Here is a 12,411-nt window from a genome sequence, read left to right on the forward strand (position 1 = left end):
GCCGGACCTCACTGCACTCTCATTGGTGTATTCTGCTGTCCGTCAAACGAACACAGTCAATAGGAAGCCGCTCCAGCAGAGTGATTGACAGGCAGTGTGGGTAGACCCGGACAGATTGTGATGAAGCAGCGACTCGCCATGGATCCGCTGCATTGGGGACAATCCCAGCCAGCAAGAGGCGGCGCCGTTAAAGTTGAGACTTTTTCCTCATTTCATTCATTACCGTTTTTCAAATAGTCGGTCTTCCCGCCACTGGGAAAGTCTCACATGCGCAGTTAGATGCGGCACGGCGCCTAGAGGCGGGGGCTGCTGAATTTCGCCTATTGGCCAGATCCAGGACACGTGCTGTGCGTGGGCAGTGATGTCAGAACTTCCCCCGCCCCCTCCAGCCGCGCGCGGAAACCGTTTAACGGCCGCGTCCCGAACGTCACTGAGTAGGCGGGACCTCTGTGCGTCATCATTCATTGTGTCATAGAGGCTTCCAGCCCGGAAACAGATCCTTCAGCCCAACTTGTCCATGCTGCCCCTTTTTATAAACCCCAAAGTTAATCCCATATTTAGCCCACATCCCTCGATTCTCATTGTAGCCATGTAACTAAATGTTTTCTAAAATATAAAATTGTACCCACCTATACTACTACTGCCTCTGGCAGCTTGTTCCAGGATCTCTCCAGCCTGGGTGGGGAAAAAAATGTCCCTCTGGACACTTTTATATCTCTTCCCTCTCACATTAAATCTACACCCCCTAATTTTAGACTCCCCAACCTTTGGGAACATATATTGACTATCTAGCTGATCTGTGTCCCTCATTATTTTATTGACCTCTATAGCTTCCTACACTCCAGAGAGAAAAAAAAGTCCCAGTCTCTCCTTCTAACTCAATCCATCAACTCCCGATATCATCCTAGTAAATCTTTCTAGTTTAATAATATCCTCTCTATAATAGGGTGACCAAGTGTGGCCTTACCAAAATATTGTATAACTTCAACAAGACGTCCCAACTCCAGTATTCAATGTTTTGACCAATGAAACCAAACATGCCGAATGCCTTCTTCACCACTCTGTCCACCTGTGACTCCACGTTCAAGGAGTTGTGAACATGTACCCCAGGATCTCTTTGTTCTGTAACTCTCCCCAGTGCCCTACCATTAACTGAATAAGTCCTGCCCTGGTTCAGTCTACCAAAATGCATCTAACTGGCATTTGTCTAAATTAGACTCCATCTGTCATTTGTCATCCCACTGGCCCAGTTGATCTAGATCCCGTTCCAATCCAAGATAACTTTCTTCACTGTCCACTATGCCACCAATCTTTGTGTTATCTGCAAATTTACTAACCATGCATCCTATGTTCTCATCCAAATCATGAATGTAAATGGCAAATCACAGTGGGCCCAGCATGAATCCCTGAGGCACACCACTGGTCACAGACTTCCAGTTTGAAAAACAACCCTCTACAACCACTCTCTGGCTTCTGTCATCAAGTCAGTTTTTTATCCATTTAATTACATCACCCTGGATCCCGTGAGATTTAACTTTATGCAACAACCTAGCATGTGGTACCTTGTCAAATGCCCTATTGATTAATTGCACAATCTATCAGATGAACACAGCCAAGAGGAACCCACTCCAGCAGAATGATTGACAGCCAGTGTGGGTTCACTCGGGCACATGGTGATGAAGCAGTTTCTCGCTGCAGATTGGATAATCCCAGCCTGGAAGAGGTGGCAAGGGCAGCACCCTCTGTCCCCAAGGGCAGCGCCCTCTGTCCCCAAGGGCAGTGCCCTCTGTCCCCAAGGGCAGCACTCTCTGTCCCCAAGGGCAGCACCCTCTGTCCCCAAGGGCAGTGCCCTCTGTCCCCAAGGGCAGCACTCTCTGTCCCCAAGGGCAGCACTCTCTGTCCCCATGGCAGTGCCCTCTGTCCCCAAGGGCAGCACTCTCTGTCCCCAAGGGCAGTGCCCTCTGTCCCCAAGGGCAGCACTCTCTGTCCCCAAGGGCAGCGCCCTCTGTCCCCAAGGGCAGTGCCCTCTGTCCCCAAGGGCAGCACTCTCTGTCCCCAAGGGCAGTGCCCTCTGTCCCCAAGGGCAGTGCCCTCTGTCCCCAAGGGCAGCGCTCTCTGTCCCCAAGGGCAGTGCCCTCTGTCCCCAAGGGCAGCGCTCTCTGTCCCCAAGGGCAGTGCCCTCTGTCCCCAAGGGCAGTGCCCTCTGTCCCCAAGGGCAGCATTCTCTGTCCCCAAGGGCAGTGCCCTCTGTCCCCAAGGGCAGCACTCTCTGTCCCCAAGGGCAGTGCCCTCTGTCCCCAAGGGCAGTGCCCTCTGTCCCCAAGGGCAGCACTCTCTGTCCCCAAGGGCAGCCCTCTCTGTCCCCAAGGGCAGTGCCCTCTGTCCCCAAGGGCAGCGCTCTCTGTCCCCAAGGGCAGTGCCCTCTGTCCCCAAGGGCAGCACTCTCTGTCCCCAAGGGCAGCACTCTCTGTCCCCAAGGGCAGTGCCCTCTGTCCCCAAGGGCAGCACTCTCTGTCCCCAAGGGCAGTGCCCTCTGCCCCCAAGGGCAGCACTCTCTGTCCCCAAGGGCAGTGCCCTCTGTCCCCAAGGGCAGCACTCTCTGTCCCCAAGGGCAGTGCCCTCTGTCCCCAGAGGCAACATTCGCACCGTCCCACTTTCTCTTCCATTTGGGTAGCACCTCAAGCAGCTTCTTGTTATTTCTTCCATTGGCAGCACCCCTGGGTGCTCTTGGTGCTCCCGTTCCAGCACCTTCCCTCTTAATTATAGGGGAATGGGGCTCCCAGAGCCCAGAATAAACATCCAACAACACTGTCAACACCCAGCTTCTGTACACTTATCACCATAACTCTGGGTGCTGTCTACCCGTCCACCCTCTCAGGACAAGCTCCACCATCTGCCTCATAACCGGATCTTTCCGGGTGATTTTTTCTACCTGGTTAGGTGATAGTGGAACTTTATTTATATACATTATCAAAATGCATTTTGATAATGTATTTCAGACATTTGCAAATCGAGACGGGGGGGGTGCTCTTAATTGACAGGGGATGCTAAAAATTGCCACAGGCACTCCTAAATGACAGGGTGCACTCCTAATTGAGTAGGGGGGTCTCTTGTACCCTACCTCAGTTTGGAGTACCCGTATGAAGTGCCCTATCCCGATTTGGAATGTACCTTATCTGGACTTGGTGTACCCCTATCCAGATTGGGAGTCTCCTCCATCTCAATTTAGAGTGCCCCCTATCTCAAATTGGAGTGCCCCAGTTCTAGATTTGGAGTGCTCCCATTAGGTGTGGTGGCTGTCTCAATTAGGAGTGTCCCTTTCCTCAATATGAATTGTCAATATGGAGCATTCCCTATCACTACTAATGGAGCTTACTATCTCAATTGGGGTGCCCCCTATTTGGATTTGGAGCAGCAACTGTTACTGTTACGAGTGCCCACATCTCAACTAGGATGCCGATGTCAATTAGGAGTGCTCCGTCATTCAGGAGTGCCCCCTGTCATTCAGACGTGACCCCCTGTCAAATATGAGTGCCCCTGTCAATTAGGAATGTCCCCTGTCAATTAGGAGTGTCCCCCTGTCCATTAGGAGTGTCCCCCCTGTCCATTAGGAGTGTCGCCCTGTCCATTAGGAGTGTCCCCCCCTGTCCATTAGGAGTGTCCCCCCCTGTCCATTAGGAGTGTTCCCCTCTGTCCATTAGGAGTGTCCCCCCCTGTCCATTAGGAGTGTCCCCCCCTGTCCATTAGGAGTGTCCCCCCTGTCCATTAGGAGTGTCCCCCCCTGTCCATTAGGAGTGCCCCCTGTCCATTAGGAGTGTCCCCCCCTGTCCATTAGGAGTGTCCCCCCCTGTCCATTAGGAGTGTCCCCCCTGTCCATTAGGAGTGTCCCCCCCTGTCCATTAGGAGTGCCCCCTGTCCATTAGGAGTGTCCCCCCTGTCCATTAGGAGTGTCCCCCCCCCCGTCCATTAGGAGTGTCCCCCCCTGTCCATTAGGAGTGTCCCCCCCTGTCCATTAGGAGTGTCCCCCCCTGTCCATTAGGAGTGTCCCCCCTGTCCATTAGGAGTGTCCCCCCCTGTCCATTAGGAGTGTCCCCCCCTGTCCATTAGGAGTGTCCCCCCTGTCCATTAGGAGTGTCCCCCCCTGTCCATTAGGAGTGTCCCCCCCCTGTCCATTAGGAGTGCCCCCCCTGTCCATTAGGAGTGTCCCCCCCTGTCCATTAGGAGTGTCCCCCCCTGTCCATTAGGAGTGTCCCCCCCTGTCCATTAGGAGTGCCCCCCCCTGTCCATTAGGAGTGCCCCCCCCTGTCCATTAGGAGTGTCCCCCCCTGTCCATTAGGAGTGTCCCCCCCCTGTCCATTAGGAGTGCCCCCCCTGTCCATTAGGAGTCCCCCCTGTCCATTAGGAGTGTCCCCCCCTGTCCATTAGGAGTGTCCCCCCCTGTCCATTAGGAGTGTCCCCCCCCTGTCCATTAGGAGTGTCCCCCCCTGTCCATTAGGAGTGTCCCCCTGTCCATTAGGAGTGTCCCCCCCTGTCCATTAGGAGTGTCCCCCCCCTGTCCATTAGGAGTGTCCCCCCCTGTCCATTAGGAGTGTCCCCCCTGTCCATTAGGAGTCCCCCCTGTCCATTAGGAGTGTCCCCCCCCTGTCCATTAGGAGTGTCCCCCCCTGTCCATTAGGAGTGTCCCCCCCTGTCCATTAGGAGTGTCCCCCCCTGTCCATTAGGAGTGTCCCCCCCTGTCCATTAGGAGAGCCTCCCAATTTATATACAAGGATCTGTCAGTGTGGAGATCCACACATACGCCTTAGCCCCCACCTTCAGTGTCCCACATGTTATCCTGCCGATTATTCCCCAAACGTGCTCCACAGATAAGAGGCATCCCCCACTCCCAATTGCTGGTTTACCCCCATCCCTCCCCCCACCGTGGCCAACCCCAATCCCCCGCAGTACACACAATCCACCAAATATACACCGGGGGTCCCCCCCTCCCTCTCTCTCCCACCGAACTAATTGGAGAGAACGCAGCACCTCCCCCCAGCATCACCAACTGGCCCCTCACTAGGCCATTCACACAGTAGGCCACAGCACCTTACTTCCACCCCCCCCCAGCCCCCTCTCCCCCACCCCTCGAGTGGTTGGTGCCTGGCGGGCAGTAACATTGTGCCTGGGGGAAGTGCCAGTGTGCCAGGTTGGCAATGCCTGGTTGTCAGGTTGGCAGGGCAGGCCAGGCGCTGTCTGAGCGGCACACCCTGACCTCAATGGCCTCTGTGTCCACTCTCATGGTGATCACACACGGTCCCTGTTGATGGGACTCTCTCCCAGCCGGGGACTGGGAGGGGTGGAGGGGGTGTCTGGGATGAGGGGCTACACTAGCAAGCCCGGAGAAGACCGTCCTAGACTCGCTAATGATATTGGAACAGTGATTCCAACATTATAATCATTCCCACATCAATTCCTGGCACAGGGCTGATTGTATGAGGAAGGATTGCCCCCAGAGACTGGCGATCACCCTGGTGCTGGTCCTGAATCCCACTACCGCCCCCCTCCTCCTCCCGCTGATATCTCCCACTGGTCTCCTCCAGCAGCACCGTGAACCTGGATATTCAATCCCAATATCTTCAGTAAACAAGAACTCTCACCGGGATTCTCCAATCGTTTGTGACAGTGGGATCCTCCAGTCCTACCGTCAACACACTCCCGGCAGTGATCTTTCCCCACAGAGTGAGGAGTTACCCATAGGAATTCCCAGTGACCGTGGGAGATCGGAGGATGCTGCTACTGGAAAACCTCCCGCCGGTGACAAACACGAGGCTGGGACTGGAGAACATCATATCTGACTAATTGGACAGCGACCTACAGTGTTCCTCCCATTTCCATTGCTCCTCTTGTAGTAATGGACACACATGGGCTGCAGCTGCACACCATTCCAGTAGTTTTGTGTTCAGACCGGGTGATTAATGCCTCTCTTGTAACTGGGAACAATATGGTCCTTGAGACGGATCTATGTGTGCTTCAGTCATGGTTTCTCCCACAGCAGCTTGTGTGATTTTTAATCTTATGTGATTACAGACCCTTTCATGGTCACGCCTATACGCTGCTGCCTTACCCCCTTTCCCTGGAAGTTGTTGGCGTGTATTACCATTCATTATTGTGGCCACACACTGGAATCACATCGGGCACATTTACCTGACTCCAGGTTCTGACTGATCACAACAAAGGAGAATTCTGGGGTTCACAACTGACTTCAACTGTTTGGTAACCCTTCCTCCCACTTTACTTATTCACTGCCCTGGTGGGGATCAAACACAGGATTTCTTATCAATTGACTAAATGAGAAAAGCTTCCAACTAAGTCACAAAGATTGTGTGTCATAGTGAACTCCAAATCAATGGCCTCATGCTGCATTTCTTCCGTGTCTCTGACACGTTGGACAAACTCATCTGTCAATGATCTGTGAATGTGGCCACTGATCTGCTTCGAGTATAGAATTGACTAATACAACAGCAGATCACGTCGCCATGCTCCATTGTGTGCTGAGCTGGCAGTGCACACTGAATGAACTTATCTGAATGACTGAAGGTTAACATATTGAAGGGAAGAAGCCTGTGTTTGGGGACAGCGGATGGTGGTGAACATACAAAAATACACATCCACTGATTCAACTACCTATCATTGGGAACACTTCCTTAATCCGCTGAGTCTCTGCGGAATTGCTTTGAGAGGATATGTCAACATCGAATACATTTGTTCTCTAAACTGGGAAAGAGTGACCACATAAATAAATGTGTTTGTGCAGCAATTTAGGCTAAGCATCGTACCTCCTATAGCTTGTAATGTATATGCAGAATCACTGATGGAAAATAATCCTATTATCTTAACACATACAAATTGTATGACATTGACAGTCCACAGAAGAATGAATGTGCCGGATATTGTGAAGAGTAAAATCATAGATTTCCTTCTGTTCTCCATCTCTGGATCGCTGTTATTTCCATCCGGGCGCTGAGCCTTCAGTACCTTACAGACTCTGCTTGTTATTATAATATGTCAGACAGTCAGAGCATTAATCAATAGAATTAAACCAAACGGGAGCAATGGAGTTACAATCTTATCAAACCATTGAAATCTAACCCAAACAGGATCAGTAAAAGAGCTTACCTTTGTTTGACAGCCCCATGGTACATTTTTATATATGAATATAGGTTCCTCTTTAAAGTAGAAGGGGATATTTTTTAAAAGGAACAGAATGCCAGTTGTTACAAGAACCACATCTGCAGTTTTCCCGGTGCAGTATTTTGTTTTCAACTTCTGGAAACGAATGGCCACAAATCGATCGAAAGAAAACATGATGGTGAACCAAACAGAACATTCTGTGGTTGCAGCCATGAGGACAGTCTTAACACTACACACAGGTGTGATGTACAGGAAGCTTCCAGGAAAATAATATTCATTGATGATGGTCAGTATGACCACAATGATAATGACGAGTAGATCTGCTGTTGCCATTGTGAGGAGGTAACGAGTTGTACAAATGGAGAGACCACAATTTCTTCGGGACAAAACCAGAATGCCCATTAAATTAGCTGTAAGACAGAGACAGGGAAATAATACACAGTATTATTGATAATACAATCAGGCACTAAGGAAAGCTGTATTGGGCCAAACATTTGATGAATTAGGCCTCAGTCGGCATTTATTTTGTGAAAATCTCAACCACGACCCAATGAACATCCATTCTAAACCAACTAAAGGGTTAATATAGCTGTGGAGATCAAGCTGACAGGAGTAGGCTGATTGTTAATTCAATGCTTTTGGTGAGGTGTGGGGTGTCCTTGTGTGTAAGTCACTAAAAGCCAGCATGTACATTCAACTGATAATTGTGGAGGGCAACTGAACTTTATTTCCAAAATAATTGTGTAAAAAAAATGAGTTATTGCTAGATTCCAGTTCGATCACAATGACAAGAATGTGAACAGTTTGGGTCCCAGTTTCTGAGGAAGTGTATCATGGTGTCGGGGATAATCATTTGAATAGATTGATTCCATATATGGGGAGAAATTCACACGAGGAAAAGATGAGATGGTTGAAACTGCATCCGTTGGATTTTAGAAGAATGAGAGGGAACCCTGTGGAGATGAATGCGATTCACAGAGAGCTGGACAAGATAGATGAACGACAAGTGTTCCCACTTATGAGATAGTCTAGGAATTGAGGGATACAATCTTGGAATAAGATGTGGCCAGGTTAAAACACAGAAATGCAGAATTTATTTTCTCAGAGACTAGTCAAACTCAGGAATTATTTTCCACATTGTTGTAGAGATAGGATTAAGTATGTTCAATGCAGAGACAGAGTTTTTTCATGAAAACATTGGTTATAGGGGCAATGTGGAAAAGTGGAGTGATTTATTTTCACTATGAGTCATGATCTCATTGGCTGGTGAAGCTAACGTGATGAGCAGATTGATCGATATCTGGTACTACATGTTACAGCCTGACACTCTTATAATCATCCAGGAGACCAGGAAGCTGAGGATAAAAGAATGGGGTACACCTCCTGCCTAAAGGCAGCACAGCTAGCAGCATAATGTATTATGAACCAATAAAGAATTGGAACATGCATCATGTTAATCACAAGGTTCATAAATACATGTCTTCTGCACAACTACAGCACAGTTTGTGCTGGTTCCGGATTTTTCAGTAGGGGAATCTGAATGTGAAAGTTTACACCCGTACACACTTTACAGCAGAATATCAGAACAGAATGTGATGAAATTGCAAATATTTATATTCCCATATCAGCACTGGTGAGCATGAAACCAATTCCAAAGAGAATCAGTAATCAACAAAACAAAACGAAACATTGTCTTCTTTCAATGTCTGAGTGGGAGATTGTGGGGATACGCTGCCTTCAAGGCAGTTCCCCTGTTGTCGGTCAGACAAGTCCCACACAACTGGATATGGGGGCACTCTATTCAGGATCTGTTAGATAGACTGACACTGAGAAAATTATTTTTCTTTCTCCTGGGGCATAGCTCTGTTCACAGGACAAACCCATTTGACAGGACACTCCAGGCAGGCTGAAGCAGTGGGTGAGGATTCAGAACATATAGAAAGGAAAATCATCCAGATCGATGGCATTATATTGTCAAATAGCAATATGAGAATTCAGATAGTAGCGTGTTTTCACCAAACATTTATTAAATTAAGGAGAAGGTAAACCTTTGGTTTGGATGGAATGCATCCAAATAACTTAATATAAACAATGGGGAGTGACAACACAGACAGTGTTATCGATCCAAAATGTTTTATCTTCATCGATTGCTTGAAATGCACGTTACTGTTACTGGAAGAGAGAAAGTAATGAAGGTAACTATAGAACCCGTCAACACAAGGTCAGTATTAAGAAGAACAATGCATCCAAACGCAGAGTAAACACAGAGTACTAACAGTGCCCATAAAAACAAGGCTATGCTTTATGAAATTACGTTAGAAGTTATCAGGAATTGGTGTTTCAAAATTGATGCCCACAATGCTGATTTTCTTAATGATTCGGTAAGTTACAACAAAGCATGTCTAAAATCAGATCCTGTGCAGTGAGGCTACTGTCAGCAGAATGGAACACAGCCCGGTTCCAAAACAGAAACCAAAGTGCAGGGATTTAAAAGATTTGGAGACTGTAGTCAGTGAATGATGCAAGGATCAGCACTGGGATCACTGGTCTTCATCAGTTAGGTAAAAAATGTAATCAGCAAGTAGAAAGACAATTTGAAAGAAAAAAGAAGTTGATAGAATTGAGAGGGATAATGCAACACAATATCTGCACACAATCATGGGAATAATCATTAATAGACTTGCAGAGTAGACTAATAAATGGTGACCTCATTTCACCAGAACAAAGCTTTGGGAGCTTCATTTGGATCGAAACACAGGGTCCCAAACTACTCGGAAACAAACCAGTCAGAATGGGCCCTCCATAGAACGGTGCCATTAATCATTTAAACCAGCATCGATTTTCTCCAGAAATAATAAACATCCAAACCAAGCATCTGAGCTGTCTTTTCTGTTCAGAAGAATCAGCACTGCCCGGATTGTATAATGTCAGACTGTTGTCAAAGTATCAGGAACTGGTGTTTTAATAAGGCTACTTGCCTGATACTTTAGGCAAGAGATGTTCCCCATTCCTTTATCCTCACCTTCCTGTTCTCCTGGATCGATCAGGAACAAGTTCATGTCTGATTTTGTTGGCTCAGTTTGCTATAAATCATAGAAATGTCCAGATTTTTTTTTCTGTATACAAAGAACAAAGAACAAAATCAGCCCGGGAAACAGGCCCTTCGCCCCAACGAGCCCGCGCCGCCATCTCAACACCACCAGTCCACCTCTCCACCCATGACCCCTGTCTAATGTTTTATGGCCATCCAGATTGAGGGAAACTGATTTAGGGACAATTTATTCCTGCCAATCAGCCTAATAGCACATCTTTGGGGTGTGGGAGGAAACCGGAGCACCCGGAGAAAACCCACGCAAGCACGGGGAGAATGCACAAACTCCCACAGACACTGGCCGAAATCCATGTGTCTGCACAGCAATCAGTGATAGTCACTGAGCTGTCGTCTTGCCCAGTATCTGGTCCAGTTTAGGCACACACTAACGACATGAAGCACTAGGCCAATCTCGAACAACCAAGAGCAGCCCCAGTACGACCCATCGCGTGTATGCCCCTCATTGGACACGAGGTGGACCGACTTAAAACCTGTGAATGAAAAGAGAAAAAACATTATTATCATAGTATACCCATTTACATTACCAGGGACGCCCCAATGCTAATGACCCTTATTTAAAACAATCTCCTATATCCACCCATCTTCAACTCAGTCATGTGCCTGTCTAAGTTACTCTTAAAGGACTCTAGTGTGTTTGCCTCCACCACCTTACTTGGCAGAGCATTCCATACCCCCACTACCCTCTGTGTGAAAAACCTCCCTCTAATATCTGTGTTGTACCGCTCCCCCCTCACCTTAAGTCCATGGCCCCTTGTCCTACGTGTCTCTATCATAGGAAATAGCTTACCTCTGTTTACCCTATCTATACCCTTCATAATCTTATATACCTTTATTAGATCCCCCCTCAGTCAGCGTCTTTCAAGGGAAAAGAGCCCCAATTTCTTCAATCTTTCCTCATACCCCAGTCCTTCCATACCAGGCAACATCCTGGTAAACCTCCTCTGCACTCTCTCCAGAGTCTCCACGTCCTTCCGGTAGTAAGGCGACCAGAACTGGACGCAGTACTCCAAATGCAGCCTAACCAACATTCTGTACAACTGCAACATTAGACTCCGGCTCTTATATTCTATACCCCTTCCTATAAAGGCTAACATACCATAGGCTTTCTTCACCACACTCTCCACTTGCACTGCCACCTTCAAAGACTTGTGCACTTGCACCCCCAGGTCTCGCTGCGATTCTATACTCCTTACGGGCTTACCCTTTATCATATAACTCCCCCCTACATTATTCTGGCCAAAATGCATCACCTCACATTTATCCGGATTAAACTCCATTTGCCATGTATCTGCCCAATATACCAGCCTATCAATATCCCACTGTATTGCCAGACACTGCTCCTCACTGCCCACCAATCCAGCCATCTTGGTGTCATCAGCAAATTTGCTGATCACACCACCTACTCCCTCTTCCAAATCATTTATATACACTACAAAGAGAAGAGGTCCCAGTACTGAGCCCTGCGGCACACCACTAGTGACAGACCTCCAGCTAGAAAAGGACCCCTCCACTACTACTCTCTGTCTCCTCTTTGCAAGCCAGTTCTCTACCCATCTAGATACCTGGCCTTGTATCCCATGAGCTTTAATCTTCTGTACCAACCTACCATGAGGGACTTTGTCAAACGCCTTACTGAAATCCATATAGATGACATCAACGGCTCGACCTTCGTCAACCTGTCCCTGTCTATCCAAATATTTGTATATCCTATCCCTTAACTCCAATAAATTGCCAACCACTGATGTCAAACTTACTGGTCTGTAATTTCCCCGATTTCTTTTGGATTCTTTTTTAAAGAACGGAACAACATGAGCCACCCTCCAATCATCCGGCACCTCCCCCCGTGAATACTGACATTTTAAATATGTCTGCCAGGGCCCCTGCAAGTTCAACACGAGCCTCCCTCAGGGTCCGTGGCAATACCCTGTGCGGTCCGGGGGATTTATCCACTCTGATTTGCCTCATGACAGCCAGCACCTCCTCCTCTTTAATCTGTAAAGTTTGTATGACCTCCCTACCTGTTTGCCCTATTTTCGTAGACCCCACGCCCGTTTCCTCAGTAAATACGGCTACGAAAAATCCCATTTAGTATCTCCCCCATCTCTTTTGATTCCATACACAGTCTATCA

The 12,411-nt window shown here is 48.3% G+C and overlaps 1 pseudogene; it reads right to left on the bottom strand.

Moving 5' to 3' along the window:
• Nucleotides 1-6,666: 6,666 nt before the first annotated feature.
• Nucleotides 6,667-10,229, bottom strand: LOC145337406 (putative G-protein coupled receptor 139; annotated as a pseudogene).
• Between the last annotated feature and the right edge of the window lie 2,182 nt (nt 10,230-12,411).

This window comes from Carcharhinus amblyrhynchos, unplaced genomic scaffold (assembly GCF_965287045.1).
Source record: "Carcharhinus amblyrhynchos unplaced genomic scaffold, sCarAmb.v2.hapA scaffold_48, whole genome shotgun sequence".
In the NCBI taxonomy this organism is placed as follows: domain Eukaryota; kingdom Metazoa; phylum Chordata; class Chondrichthyes; order Carcharhiniformes; family Carcharhinidae; genus Carcharhinus; species Carcharhinus amblyrhynchos.